Source organism: Ictidomys tridecemlineatus, chromosome 12, assembly GCF_052094955.1.
Source record: "Ictidomys tridecemlineatus isolate mIctTri1 chromosome 12, mIctTri1.hap1, whole genome shotgun sequence".
NCBI lineage: Eukaryota > Metazoa > Chordata > Mammalia > Rodentia > Sciuridae > Ictidomys > Ictidomys tridecemlineatus.
In genome coordinates this window covers 118,296,987-118,310,320 of record NC_135488.1, presented here as the reverse complement: position 1 = coordinate 118,310,320, position 13,334 = coordinate 118,296,987, and positions in this window count along the sequence as shown.

The following is a 13,334-nucleotide window of genomic DNA, read 5'->3' as shown; positions in this document are numbered from 1 at the left end:
TTCTCCTGCCACAAGTGCCGGAGATGACCGAGTGTCTGTCTGCCTTCTCAGGGGATCACTTGAATGGCTGGGATGTAGTTGGTTAAGGCCCAAGACCTATGCTGAATCTATTATCATTTTTAATTTAGTTAAGTTCCAGAGGAAATATACTGCTTTTTAAACAATCTTAGTTTAAATGACATCTTTCTTCTGAATAAATCATTCGCTTTTAGCCTAAGAAGTGTCATCTCAAGCAGATAGCCCTGTGCTTCTGAGCCAGGTGGCTCTGGACCCACGTGGGCTCTGCGTTTCCCAAGCGGGACTTCACCGTTTGGGTTGGGTAACTGATCTCACCTCGGGGTCCCCACAGGTCAGGCTGAGTCGACAGCACCTGCCTCTGGAATGATAAGGATCCAGTGTGCTCAAAGGCAGGCACACAGTAGGCCCTCAGTTAATGCCAGAGAGCTGCATGAGAAATAATGCTGCATAAACCATCAGCACCGTTTCTCAGAGGGAAGACATTGTTGTTTGTCCAACTTCCTGGCGGTAAGATGATGGAAAACTGGGGCCCATGGAGAATGCTGTGGGAATGTCCGCTGGCGAGGTGCCCAGTGGGCTGTGAAGAGCGGGCGTGTCCGACCCTGTGCTCTAGTGTGGAAAAGTGTCCCCAAAGGCCCACAGGCCGAGGGCTTGGTCCCAGCCTGTGGCACTCCAGGGAGTGAGGCCTCAGGAGGTGGGGCCTGGGGAAGGGGTTCAGGTCTAGAGCCTGCCTGGGGGGCAGGTGGAGACCCCAGCCTCTGTCTGTCACCCTTGATTCCTAGGCGCCAGGAGATGAACAGGCCTCCTGCACCAGTGCTGTCACCATGATGCCATGTGCTGCCACAGGCCAAAGCAAGAGGGTCGGGACATGGACTAAAACCTCTGAAACCGTGAGCCAGAGAAAGCTTTCCTCCTTTAGATTTGAATATTTCAGGTCTTTTGTCCCTTGACACAAAACTGACCAGAAGGAGTGGTCTTCAATCTTACGTCCTTACAGTGCAGAACTGGACCCTCCAGCCAGACGAGGCTCTTTGCACATTTCTGCAAAACAGGCCGCCGCCTGCCCACATCTGCCACGGCTTCCTGACTCCCAAACCTCCTCCGCTTTCCTGCACTGACCACGCGTGGCCTTGGACAGTTTGTGTAGGAAGAGGCCCAGGCAGCCTTCATCAGGGGCAGTCCAGTGAGGCCATGGCCACTGGGGATGGTAAAGTTGTAGACACAGCAGTGTCCTGGCTTGAAGGGGAGAAAACCAGCCATGTTTGCCTGACTCTAACAGGAGCAGGTCACTTCAGTGGACATCGATTACTTTTCAATCGAATGTCCCTTTGTTTTCTTTGACTATATTCTTTGAAAATTGTGATTTAAGTTGTTCCCAGATCAGAATGTCCATACATTATGTCCATGATTATAGCCTTCTGTGACGGAATCTTTTATTCTTACAGGTCCCTTGCGTCGTACTACTGAACACTGCGTGACAGGTCACTCAAATGCTTGATGACCAATGATACTGGATACATGACTAACAGATGGCATTATTTTTCACAAACAATAAAATTTATATATCCCCAGTTTGGGAGAATAATTATATCAGGCATCTTATATCCAATGTTACTACTTTCTGTTTTAACTAATTGTTTTGAAAATAAAATTCTAAAACATTTAATGCACTTACATTTCATAATAATTACAGTATAGATGAAAAAGGAAAAAAATTTATCTGTTTGGTTTTTTCCATAAATAAGCATTATTTTATCATTATCAATGTCTAAAATTATGACCATGTGCTGTCATCTTATGCAAAACATGAAGGTGTGGGTTGAATGTGTACTTAGGCTAAATGGAATTTGGTTAGTGTTGTAAGTTTTAAGTAATTTGTGATATGCTCTTAAATTGCTTTTACAAATGTAGTACAGAAATTTTTGGTTAATTAAAAGTTTTTAATTATGTGCCATCAACCATTTGGATTTTGCTATACAAATTTCAAACCTCTCTTTAGCCTTAATTTTCATACACATCAGTTTATCTTTCTCACCCCTGATAGGAATCTGCATTTCTCTTCCCGTTGGCAAACACTTGCAGTAGTACAATGTAAAGGTATTTGGCACTATTAAAATTTGGTCACAAATAAAATTAAGCAACCGTAGTCCACTACTTCACGAATCTGCTTCAACAGTACAGAGAGGCAGGTGGGTGTGGCTGTTCATTTCTGAAAGCACACTGACCAGCGGAAGCTTGGGAAGCCTGCACCCTGCACTTACACACATAGGTACAAAGCAGCTCTCAGGCAACATTCATTGAACTTATTTTTGTGTGTGTGCTTAACAAAATTCGTTCATAAACTGTCAGTGTGTGTCATTCTCCTTCCGGAAACTTCTATTCAGATATGCATGCCAGTGACTGGAGGCTGGTTCTTTCCTATTAAAAATGTATAAATTTAACCTAGACATTTTAAAGCAAATATTTGAAAGAGGGTTCGCATGTTAAACTAACACTTTAAATGCTATTCATATCGAGAGTTATAAATACATCTGCACCAAAACCTGAAAACTGTTCATTAAGGAAGTTTGGACAAGCAGAGTAACAAAGATTCTGGTAAACAAGTGCACGGCAGCTGTCTAGTTAATGCCTACTATGCGCCAAGTCTTATCCTAAGACACATTTCACATATGCATAGTCACTTAGGCAGCCCAACAGTGCTGTGAGGCAGGCGCACTGTGGTGACTGTCCCCATTCCACAGTCGTGGAAGCCAGGTGGAGCACAGCCACTTGTGACCGACCCCACACCTCGTCAGAGGTGGAAAGGTGGGCGTCTGACCACAGACCTGCACTCTGAACCCCATTAAATGCTTTCTTGGCATCACAGCTGGCTGGTGTTGTGCCATCAAACACCACCAGGAGTGCTATAATCGCCTCCACTGTATACATGAAAGAATCCTCGTCACCAGAGGTTCTGTGGGACTGCCTGATGTTCTCAGGAGGGTGCCTCTGCTCAGCCCGTGCTCAATCGTGCCTTTGCTTTAAACATCTCACTCCATCCCCAACTTTTGTGCCTTCATATTTTAGGGAGAGATGTGTGAAAACACAGAGATGAAGAGGTTATAACAATCACGGTTACTTAAAAATTGCCCTGGAAATACAGGTTGGTTCCTTTAATATGGTGGGGGCGGGGTTGGACTTCAGGTACCTGGATCAGCCCCAGGACGAGTAGACACTTGGAGGGTGTGCTTCACAGACACCTGGGGACCACCACGAGGAGGAGACACAGGGCAGAGGACCTCTTCAGAGGTGACTCTGGGGACTTGTTCTTTCCACGTGTTTTTCTTCACACTCAGGTGAATTCTTACATTGCCAAAGCAAAGACAATTTTTACAGTATTTTCCAATTTGATCCATGTCATGTACTTATGGGTGAAAAAAAGGGACGTCCTTCCATAACTGTTCTGAGATAGTCGTCATCAACACAGTGCATAGCTCCTGGGGGACTCTTTTGTATTTGGGTGGATTTGAAATCCATGGCCTCTGGCCCTCATCCAAACGGTGCTGTCTGCTGGTGTGCATTTGTCCGGCCATTTTCAGCCTGCTGTATCTCAAAGCCAGATCTCTGCCGCAAGTTCAGTAATGCACCGTGGCAGAATTGAAGTGTGAGCAAGACGCCGGGCAGAGCCGCGACTCACTGGAAGGAGCCTGAGACACCAAGCCAGAAATTGTTTTTAGAGAGACTTCAAATAGTCTGTGCTGGTGGAGTGCAGTCGGTCTCCAATTTATTTTCATTCAAGGCAGATGTCTACTTCAAAGCCACCTACTTCAGAAGGACTCCATAGCAACTGAATTTGGGTTTTTTAAAGAGTTCCACTTAATACTTAACAGTGGTCACGAGAGCTTGAACTCCAGTGTGTGTGTGTGTGTGTGTGTGTGTGTGTGTGTGTGTGTGTGTGTACGTGTTTTCTGTTGTATTTTGCTATTACATTTCATACATCCACATGATCTAGCTATCTGTCTTGTACACACACACACACACACACACACATTTTTAAAAGCAAAACTAACAAGACACAGACCTAGTTTTTTTGTATCTTATACTTTTGACAGCACGTTCGCTTCTAAGAAATGTGACAATCTTAGGCTTTTGGAGGTGTGATAGGGGTGTTGGTGGAGAGAGCTCCCTCCACTAATTTAGAGGCTGAAATGGAAGCAGTATCCTCAGGGGAGCTGGCTCCAGTGCGAGCAAGCTAATAAGAATGAGCCAGAGCTAACGATTCTGGAACATTTCCCACAGCAATAGAAATGAAAGTGATTATGCCTCCAAATAGAGAATGATTGGTAAATGGCCTCCTGAATGCACAGTCCCCAATGTCTCCAATAGGCACATGTAAGATGTGGCCCACAGAAGGAAAAGGCTTGTGGAATACGAGGAATATCAGAAGGCGTTGCTGTGGAGGTGGGATCGTCCCTAACTGAACTTCCACTGCTCCCAGGCCTGGCCACACACACCCAGCTCACGTGAAGAGGTCTCTGCTCTCCCAAAGCCTGGCTTCTGCACCATTCTTACCTTCTGCAGTTATTTTCTCTTCACATACTTGGCTTCTGGGCCCAGAACTCTGTATAGAAGTACCTTGCATACAGTAGATACCTAGACACTGTGAGTAATGGAAATGATGACTAAGTGGATAAATGAATAATTACACACTTACAAACTTTAATAGTCTTCAAGTCTAATTTTTATTGCAGACATGTAGAAAGGTGAATAGGGAGTCCTGTTTACCCCTCACACTAACATCTTATATAATTAAGAATTTAACATTGGCACACGAATAGTAACTGATCTGCAGGTTTAATCGGGTTTCCCCGGCTTTTTGCCCTAGTATCTAATTCCCTTTAGAGAGCCAGTGTAGGACTGCATGGGAGCGCGGTGCCTGTCCTCTGGCCACGGGAGGCACAGTGCATGGTTCCCTGCCACCTTGCCCCTCTCTAGAGCATGGGTCAGGCCCTCGCTAGGCTGCCCATGGAATTAGGGTGCACCTCTGATTTTTTCTTAATCAGACTGAAGGTCTGGGTTTCTAAGAAGATTGCCATGGGTCAGGAGGGGCGCCACGTCGGTGTCCTTCATCAGCACACCTAACAGAGGTCTCAGATGTGGTGTGACTTATTTCTGGTTCGTGCACTGGAAAGCTGTCACCTCCGCATCCTGGCACATTGCCTGGGCCAGAACCCAGGAGCTGCCAGGACAGCCCACACCCAGCGGAGGGGCACTGGAGAAGCTGTGGAAACCCTGCAGACGTGTGCCACAATGGCAAAGCACTTGACATACTTGGGGAGAAGCTCTGAGGCTGGGAAGGTGGAATTTCTCCTTGGAGTGCTGACCATTGAGCTTTTGCATCCGTCAGTGAATCTTCCTGCAGTGATTATTGCTATGATGTTTTAAGAGTGACATTTGCTTCCCTCATTACTTCTAGAGTACTAGGAATTCTGTAAAAATAGTTGCTCTTTCTTCTCCATTCATTTGATTATTTATTCAAGCATGCACTCCTAGTTTGGATTCTTGGATATTTATTTTGTTTTGTAAGGTATAAGCAAATACACTATTGTGACTTGTTACTTTGTTGTTGTGGTGGTTCACATTGTTACCACTCAGCGATTGGGGCTTCTACCGAGTTGTCTCCTGTGTCACGGTGGCCATCCACTTCCCCATTTTCTGGCCCTTTCTTACTCTCTGGCCTGACTAGATACTGCACGCTGATCTTGTATTTTCCCAACTCTAAAACCAGTCTCTCTGCAAGAGACCCTGAATGCCTTCCATCACAGAATGGCCTTTAGAAACCAACACATGGCCACCAGGTCCCCACTGTCTCTGTGGCCTCTCAGGATGCAGAGCTAGAAGATAACTGCGTGCCCTAACCTATGTGTATCTGTACACGTGCCATCTCCTTCTTCATGATCACAGTAGAATGCACATGAGCTCACGCTGCGCCTCTAACTCCACACCATGTAGTGGTCCACCCTAGCCTTCCTCCCTCACCTGTTTGTACATTTTCTCTCTGGCAGTGGTGATAACCTGGCTGTCATGGCCTACAACATACATAACTATGTTTTACCTCTGTCAATATCAAATAGTTTCAAAATTGCTCATCTGTGCCCATATGAAGGGCAAATTCACCAAAAAGGGTACAGTGTTTGTGCACATTTGGTTTTGTATCATGACAAATTCTCTGAAACGTTTTGGATAACATCTTTTCTCCAAACCCTTCAATACAGTTATGTAATATAGTTTCAGTATATTACATTAACTTATGACAGCTGAATTTCATTCTGATTTCCCCAAAATCTTGATTTATTTTTAAATTTGCATACAGCAATGTTCTATGTTTTGACAAATTCATAAACTCATACATCCATCATGCTAGTACCATACACAATGTTCCATTACCCTAAAGTTTCCTGTGCTTTCTATTGTCAGCGCCTCTCCTTTCTCCCCAAAATAGAGCAATCACTTCCTGTCTTCCCTTTTCCAATATGTTACATAAATATCTGTTCTTGCACCTACAAAATTCATTTAAGACTTGTATTATTACAGGATTTAAAAGCTTACTCCTGCTATCTCTGAGTTACCTTCCTTCCAATGCATGTACACCTCCGGGTTCTGCTTTTTCCTTCACTTGTGGATGGACATCTTGATTTACACCAGTTTTTGACAATTATGAATAAAGGAGCTAGATGAGTAGAGGTTTGGGTGACCATAGGGATTTTAATTCACTGTGTAAATGCTGGAGTGGGGTTGCAGGTTGGACGGCAGGCTTGTGTTTGCCTGGACAGCCACTCCTGTCCCTGCGGGCCACGCAGTCTTGCACTGCCACAGCAATGGTTGAGTTCCTTTGCCCTGCATCTTCAACAGTATGTGGGATTATCAAGTGGGGGAATTACAGATTCTCACAAATGTGTCAGATTATCTCATTTTGTATTTACCTAAAGGCAAATGATGTCAAATCTGTTTTTATGTGTTTATTGGTCCTCCGTACACCATTTTTTGTGAAGTCTCTGTTCAGATCTTCCCCCATGGTTTCATAGTTATATTTTATAGTTGTGATTTTTATTGTTGACTTTTAAGCTTTACTCTGAATATAAGTTCTTTATCAGAAGTGTCATTTTAAACTATTTTATGCCTGTCTGTGGCCTGACTTGTTTTTCCTTTGTAGTTCATTTCATGGAGCAAATTTTAAATTTTGACCAAGTGCTGTTTATCACCATTCAAAAATTCCATGGGCCAAAATTAAGGCATTTTATCTAATAACTAATCGTCAAATCCAAAGTCATGCTGTTTTCCCCACATTTCTTTTAAAGTTTTGCAGTTTTTTTTTTTTTTTTAGATTTAGATCTACGCTTGCTTTTTATTTAATTTTTGCATAAGGTTTGAAGTATCTGATGCGGGTCTTTGCTTACTGACACCCAAGTTTTCTAGCACTTTTCCTGGAAAAGTTTATTCTTCCTCCACCAAGCTGCCTCTGCACTTTAGTTGAGAACAAATCAACAAGAACACTTGGCACTTGTCTGGTCCTATTTCTGGGATCTCTTAAGTTTTGCTGATTGGTTTATGCGCAATTTTTGCCAATGCCTCACTGTCTTGATTACCACAGCATCATACACCATGAGACTGGGATCTGAAGTGTACCACAAAGACCTGTGTGGGGAAGACTGGTACCCAGTGGAGCAGTGGGAAACAATGGAACATGGGTCAATCCACTGATGGATTCCACCGCTGAATGGACTGTCAGGAGGTGAGGCAAACCACAGGAGGTGGGAGCTCCTTGAAAGGGGAGTGTTTGAGAGTGCCGGGGCGCTGTGTCTCCTCTCTGGCCTCCTCTTCTCTCTGCTCCCTGGCAGGCCTGAGCCGAACGGCTTTGCTCTACCACACACTTGTGCTGTGATATATGCCTCACCATGGCCAGAAGCAGTGGGGCCAGCTGACCTGGACAGAAACTTCTGAACCGTGAGCCGCAATGCTCTTTCCTCTCTGGGTTGACCTTCTCTAGGATTCTGCAGAGCAGTGGAAAGCCAGTGCACCATACCCCACGCCTTGAAACGGGCAATGAGTCTTCATCTCTGATCTTGTTCTAGAATACTCTTGTTCTAGAATACTCTACCTCCTTTGGACTTCCTTCCTTTTTATCACATCTTTTGGAAATTTTACTCAGTATATTGAGCAGAAAGATCAAATTGGGCAGAAATGACATCTTAACAATTCTGAGGCACCAATTCATGGACATGATATACCTCTCTATTCATTTAGGTCTTGACTTCCTTCAGTTGTCATTCATAGTGTTCAGCATAGAGATTATGTAAGGGTCTGACGAATGTCGGAGGAAGAGACCACCAAGAGACCAACTCATGCAACAGCAAAAGGGGGTTTATTGAGGATCCAATCCAGCGCGCTGAGGCTCCAGGCTCACTCAAGACGGGAGAGCGGCCAAGAGCCCCGAGCAGGGGTTGAGCAGTGCTTAAGTACACTTTTTTAGGGAGGGCAGGAACTTTACATATGTCATGGTCCCCTTTAAAAAATCATCATACACCGCGGGAAAATCAAACAACAATTCTCAAACATGATTAGCACATTCATTGGCGGGAACAGTTCGGGCGGGGGTGATAGGTCACTCCCAAGGAGGGGGATACATTCAAACTGATTGGTTTGGGCCCTGAATGCCTACGTGCCAAACTGCACAGGGTCCAGGTTATTTAACAACTAAATGGTCAGTACCGGGCATTGTCTTAACTGCCTCAGGAATTTCAGGTTCTGTGTGCAGTTCAGAAACTTTACCATACCTGGTCCTTTACATTTTAACTCAGGCTTTGCAGCTTAGAAACTTTACCCTTTCAATTCCATACATATTATATTATATTTATCTGTAATAAACATATAAATTATTTTAGTGCTCCCATACATTGCATTGTAATTTTTAATTTTCATTTTCATATAATTAGTAGCTTGCATAGTGGAATATAATAGATTCTTTTATCAGGGCATAGTATCTTGATATCTTGGTAAATTCACTTATTCTAGAAACTTTTATTTTATTTTTTTTTACAATTTCTATAGAGACATTCATGTTGACAGGGAATAGAGACAGGTATCCCTCCTTTTAAATCTCTAAGGATTTAATGGTTTTCTTAGTTTGTCATAGTAGTTTGTATCTCCAGTGTGATGTTGAACAGAAAAGAATAAAAGAAGGAGCCTGTCTCCTTCCTGATATTAGGAAGATAACACTCCACCTCACTCATGATGTTCCCTGTTCCCGTATGTTTTTATGTGAATGAGTATTATTCGGTTAAGAGATTTCCTTCTCTTTATATACTTTGTTCAGAGATTGTGTTAATCAACTTTTCATAACGCAACAAAAATACCTGAAGGAACAACTTAGAGGAGGAAAAATTCACTTTGGTTTGTGTTTACAAAGGGATCAGTCCATGGTTGTCTAGTTCCAATGCAGGAACATCATGGTGGAAGTGACTGCAGAGAAAACTTGCTCACCTCTTGGCTGTCAGGAAGGAGAGAGAGAGTGGGGGGAGGGAGGGAGAGAGGAAGAAGATATACTCAATGCACACTCCCAGTGACCTACTTCCCCCCAACTTCCAACATTTCAGCTACACATCAATGGACCATTCCATAAAATGAACCAATCAAATGTCATAGTCATTGCCCACAGGAATCAATCATTGCCTATAAGCCTCTGAAGTTCAGCACAGGGGACCATGCTTTCAACACATGACTTTTGGGGGCCATTCCAGATCCAAACCATAACAAAGATGTATTTTTGGTGGGGGTACTGGGGATTAAACCCAGAAGAACTTAACCACTTGGCCACATCCCTAGCCTTTTTTATTTTTTATTTTGAGACAGGCTTTTGCTAAGTTGCTTAGGGTCTTGCTAAGTTGCTGAGGCTGCTTTTGAACTTGTGATCCTCCTGCTTCAGACTCCCAAGCTGCTGGGATCACAGGCATGTGCCACTGGGCCCAGCCCATTTTGACCATTTTTATATGTGCGGTCCATTGATATTAAATATATTTAGACGTTGTTCAACCATCACCCTATCTCATGTCCATGACTCTTCATCTTGTAAAAATGAAACCCTGTGCCTATGAAACAAAAGCTCCACATTTTCTCCTACATTCAGTCTCTGGCAAAAGTCCTTCTACTTTCTTCCTATATGATGTTCAGAACTCAAAACATCTAATACAAGTGGCTTGTAGAGGATTAGACTTTTTGTGACGGACTTATTCACTTATCATAATGCCCTTAGGTCTCATCTGTGGTGTGTCATATGTCAGAATTCTCTTCCTTTTTAAGGCTGAATAATTTTCTTCTGTGTGTATGGGGCACATTTTGCTTATTCCTTCATCCACTGGTGGATTTCTGGGTTGCTTTGATGTGTGAATAATGGTAACCTGAAGCCCCAAATAAACACTCAATAAGGGTAAGATGTCATATCTCTGAGACCCTGTTTTCAGTTCTTTTTGGTATGTACCCAAAATGGAATACTTGAATTGTATGGCAGTTTCATTTTTAACTTTCATCAGGGACTGCCACTGTTCCCAACAGCAGATGCATCAGTTCACATGCCCATGGACGGTGTGCAGCAGTTTCTCTTCCTCCCAATACTTGTTATTTTATTGAGTTTTTCTTCAATTTTCGAGAGTAATCATCCTAACGGATATGACATGGTAACTCCTTGTAGCATTCCTATCTATAAGAAATGACAAACATCTTTTCATGAGCCTATTTGTTCTTTGCATACTTCCTTTGGGGAAATAAATATCTCTTTGTGTACTTTGCTTAGTTCTGAATCAAGAATTTTTTGATGATTGTTGATACTTAAGAATTCTGTACAAAGTGGATCTGAATCCATTTCAGATATATGAGTTGTAGCTATTTCCTCCCATTTTATAAGGTAGTTTTTTGCCATATGCTAATCATGTTTTCTAAAACAAAATTTATTTTTAAAAATTTATGGTGTCCAGCGTGTCTGATTTTTTTTTTTGTTGCCCGTGCCTTTGGTGGCATGTCCAGAAGGTACTGCCAAGTGCAGTGTTAAGAAGGCCTTGCTATGTGTCTTCTAAAAATGTCACAGTTTTGATTCTTAAATATCAGTCCTTGATTTGTGTTGAGCTGTTTTATATACAAGATTAAGTATGGGTCCAACAACATTATTTTGCAAATCTTCCTACTTTTCTCTGCATATTCTGTTGAAAAGAGTTGCCACAATTATTTCACCATACTTTTTCTATTCTATTGGTCTATATGTCCATCTTTTTGCAAGTTTCATAATGTTCTTTTTACTCTATATTTTGAGATAAATTAAGAGGCATCCAGTTTTGTTCTTCTTTCTCAAGATTATCTTAAAAACTTTTGTCCCTTCAACATTCTGAATGAATTTTAGAATGAAATTTTGTATTTCTGCAAAAAAGAAAGTATCATTGGGATTTTGATAAGAATGGCATTGAAAGATATATGGATCTTTAGGAGTACTAATATACTAATAATATGAAATCTTCCAATTTATGAACATGGCATGTGCTTCAATATATTAACATATTATTTAATTTCTTGTAGAGGTGTATTATAATTTTAATTGTACAAGTCTTTCTTCTCCTTATTAAAGCTAATGATTTTATTCTTTTTGATGCTATTGGGAACAGAATGTTTTTTTTAAATTTTCTTTTTGAATTATCAATTGTTAAGAGAACAGAAATTCAAGGGATTTTTGTTTATCATTGTTGTATTTTTGTAAATTTATTTATTATAATATTTTGTGGGTTAACTCTTTAGAGATTCCATTGTGTAAACTGTCTTCTATCCTGCCATATACAAACAGGATAATTTAACCTCATCTTCTTTAATTTGGATGATTTTATTTAGCCCACTTCTTTCTCTTGCCCTTATGCTCTGGATGGAAGTCCAGTTCAAGATTGAATGGGAGTGGCAAAGTGGACATACTTGCTTTATTCATGGTATCTGTTTTTCACCATTGAACATAAATTTGCTGTGAGTTTTTCATATGTAACTTTTATTATATTCAGTCAATTTCATTATTTTCCTAGTTTAGGGAGCATTTTAATATGTTCAGGTGTTAAATTTGGTCAGATACTTTTTCTATATTGATTGAGATGATTATCTGTTCCACCCTCCTTCATTCTCTTAATGCAATTTATTACACTGATCAATTTCCTCATGTTGAACTACCCTTGCATTCCAGAATGAAGTCTCACTGAGCTATGGTTCATAATCCTTGTACCATGATGCTGAATTTGGTTTGCTAGTATTTTTTGATAAGTTTTGCATCAGTGTTCACAAGGAAAAATTTTCTTGTGGTATAATTTTTTGGCTTTGGTCAGGATAATCCTAGCCTCATATAATTATTTATGAAACATTTTATTTTCTTCAATATTTTTGGAGATGCTTGAGAAAGATTGATGCTAGTTCTTTAAGTATCTGGTAGTTGAAAGAGAGGAATAAAAGACGAAAGTTATTTCACAGTCACCATTGAAAATATATCTATGAGGGAATACTCACTGAGTCTGTTGAACCCACAAATGCTGTGTCTCTGCATTCTTCTCACTAATTTTGCAAATCTTATATCTCATGTAAAAGTCACAAAATTATCTAGATAACATGATGCACTGAAATCAGCTTTGGTGGTAAGTAGGCCTCTATTTGATTCCATTGCATGCATTTCCACAAGTCATTTAAAATCTTTAATCCAGACGTTCCTCATAAAATGCAAAGTATTCTCCTAGACCTTCTAAACCTATTGAAATTAAGATACTGAATACACAGTGTGAAGAACACAGTTGTCCCTCAGTACTCTTTGGGGGCAGATTCTAGGACAACATCAAATGGTGGAGTATTCAAAAATAAACTATGCACATCCTCCCACACACTTCAAACCTTCCCTAGATTATAATAACAACTAGTGCAATGTAAGCGTTATGCACATACTTATTACTCTGCATTGTTTAGGGAATAATGGCAAAACAAGTCTGTGAATGTTTCACACAGACACAATTTTTCTCCAAGCATTTTCAATCTGCATATGGTTCAGTCCACTCCAGTGGAACAGGCAGACACAGAGAGATGAGAGAAAGTGTGTACACGTATTTGTCTATTTAGATTTGTTTTTGTTTCCTTTTTGATCCTTTCCACAATTCTAAAGCGCCTCAGGCAGGTGATCAGTGCATAGCATATAAATAAATGTTAGTTGATCTTCTACACACCACCACAGGGTCTCACCACTAAATCCACATTTGGTTACTTTTGTTCATAAAACTATC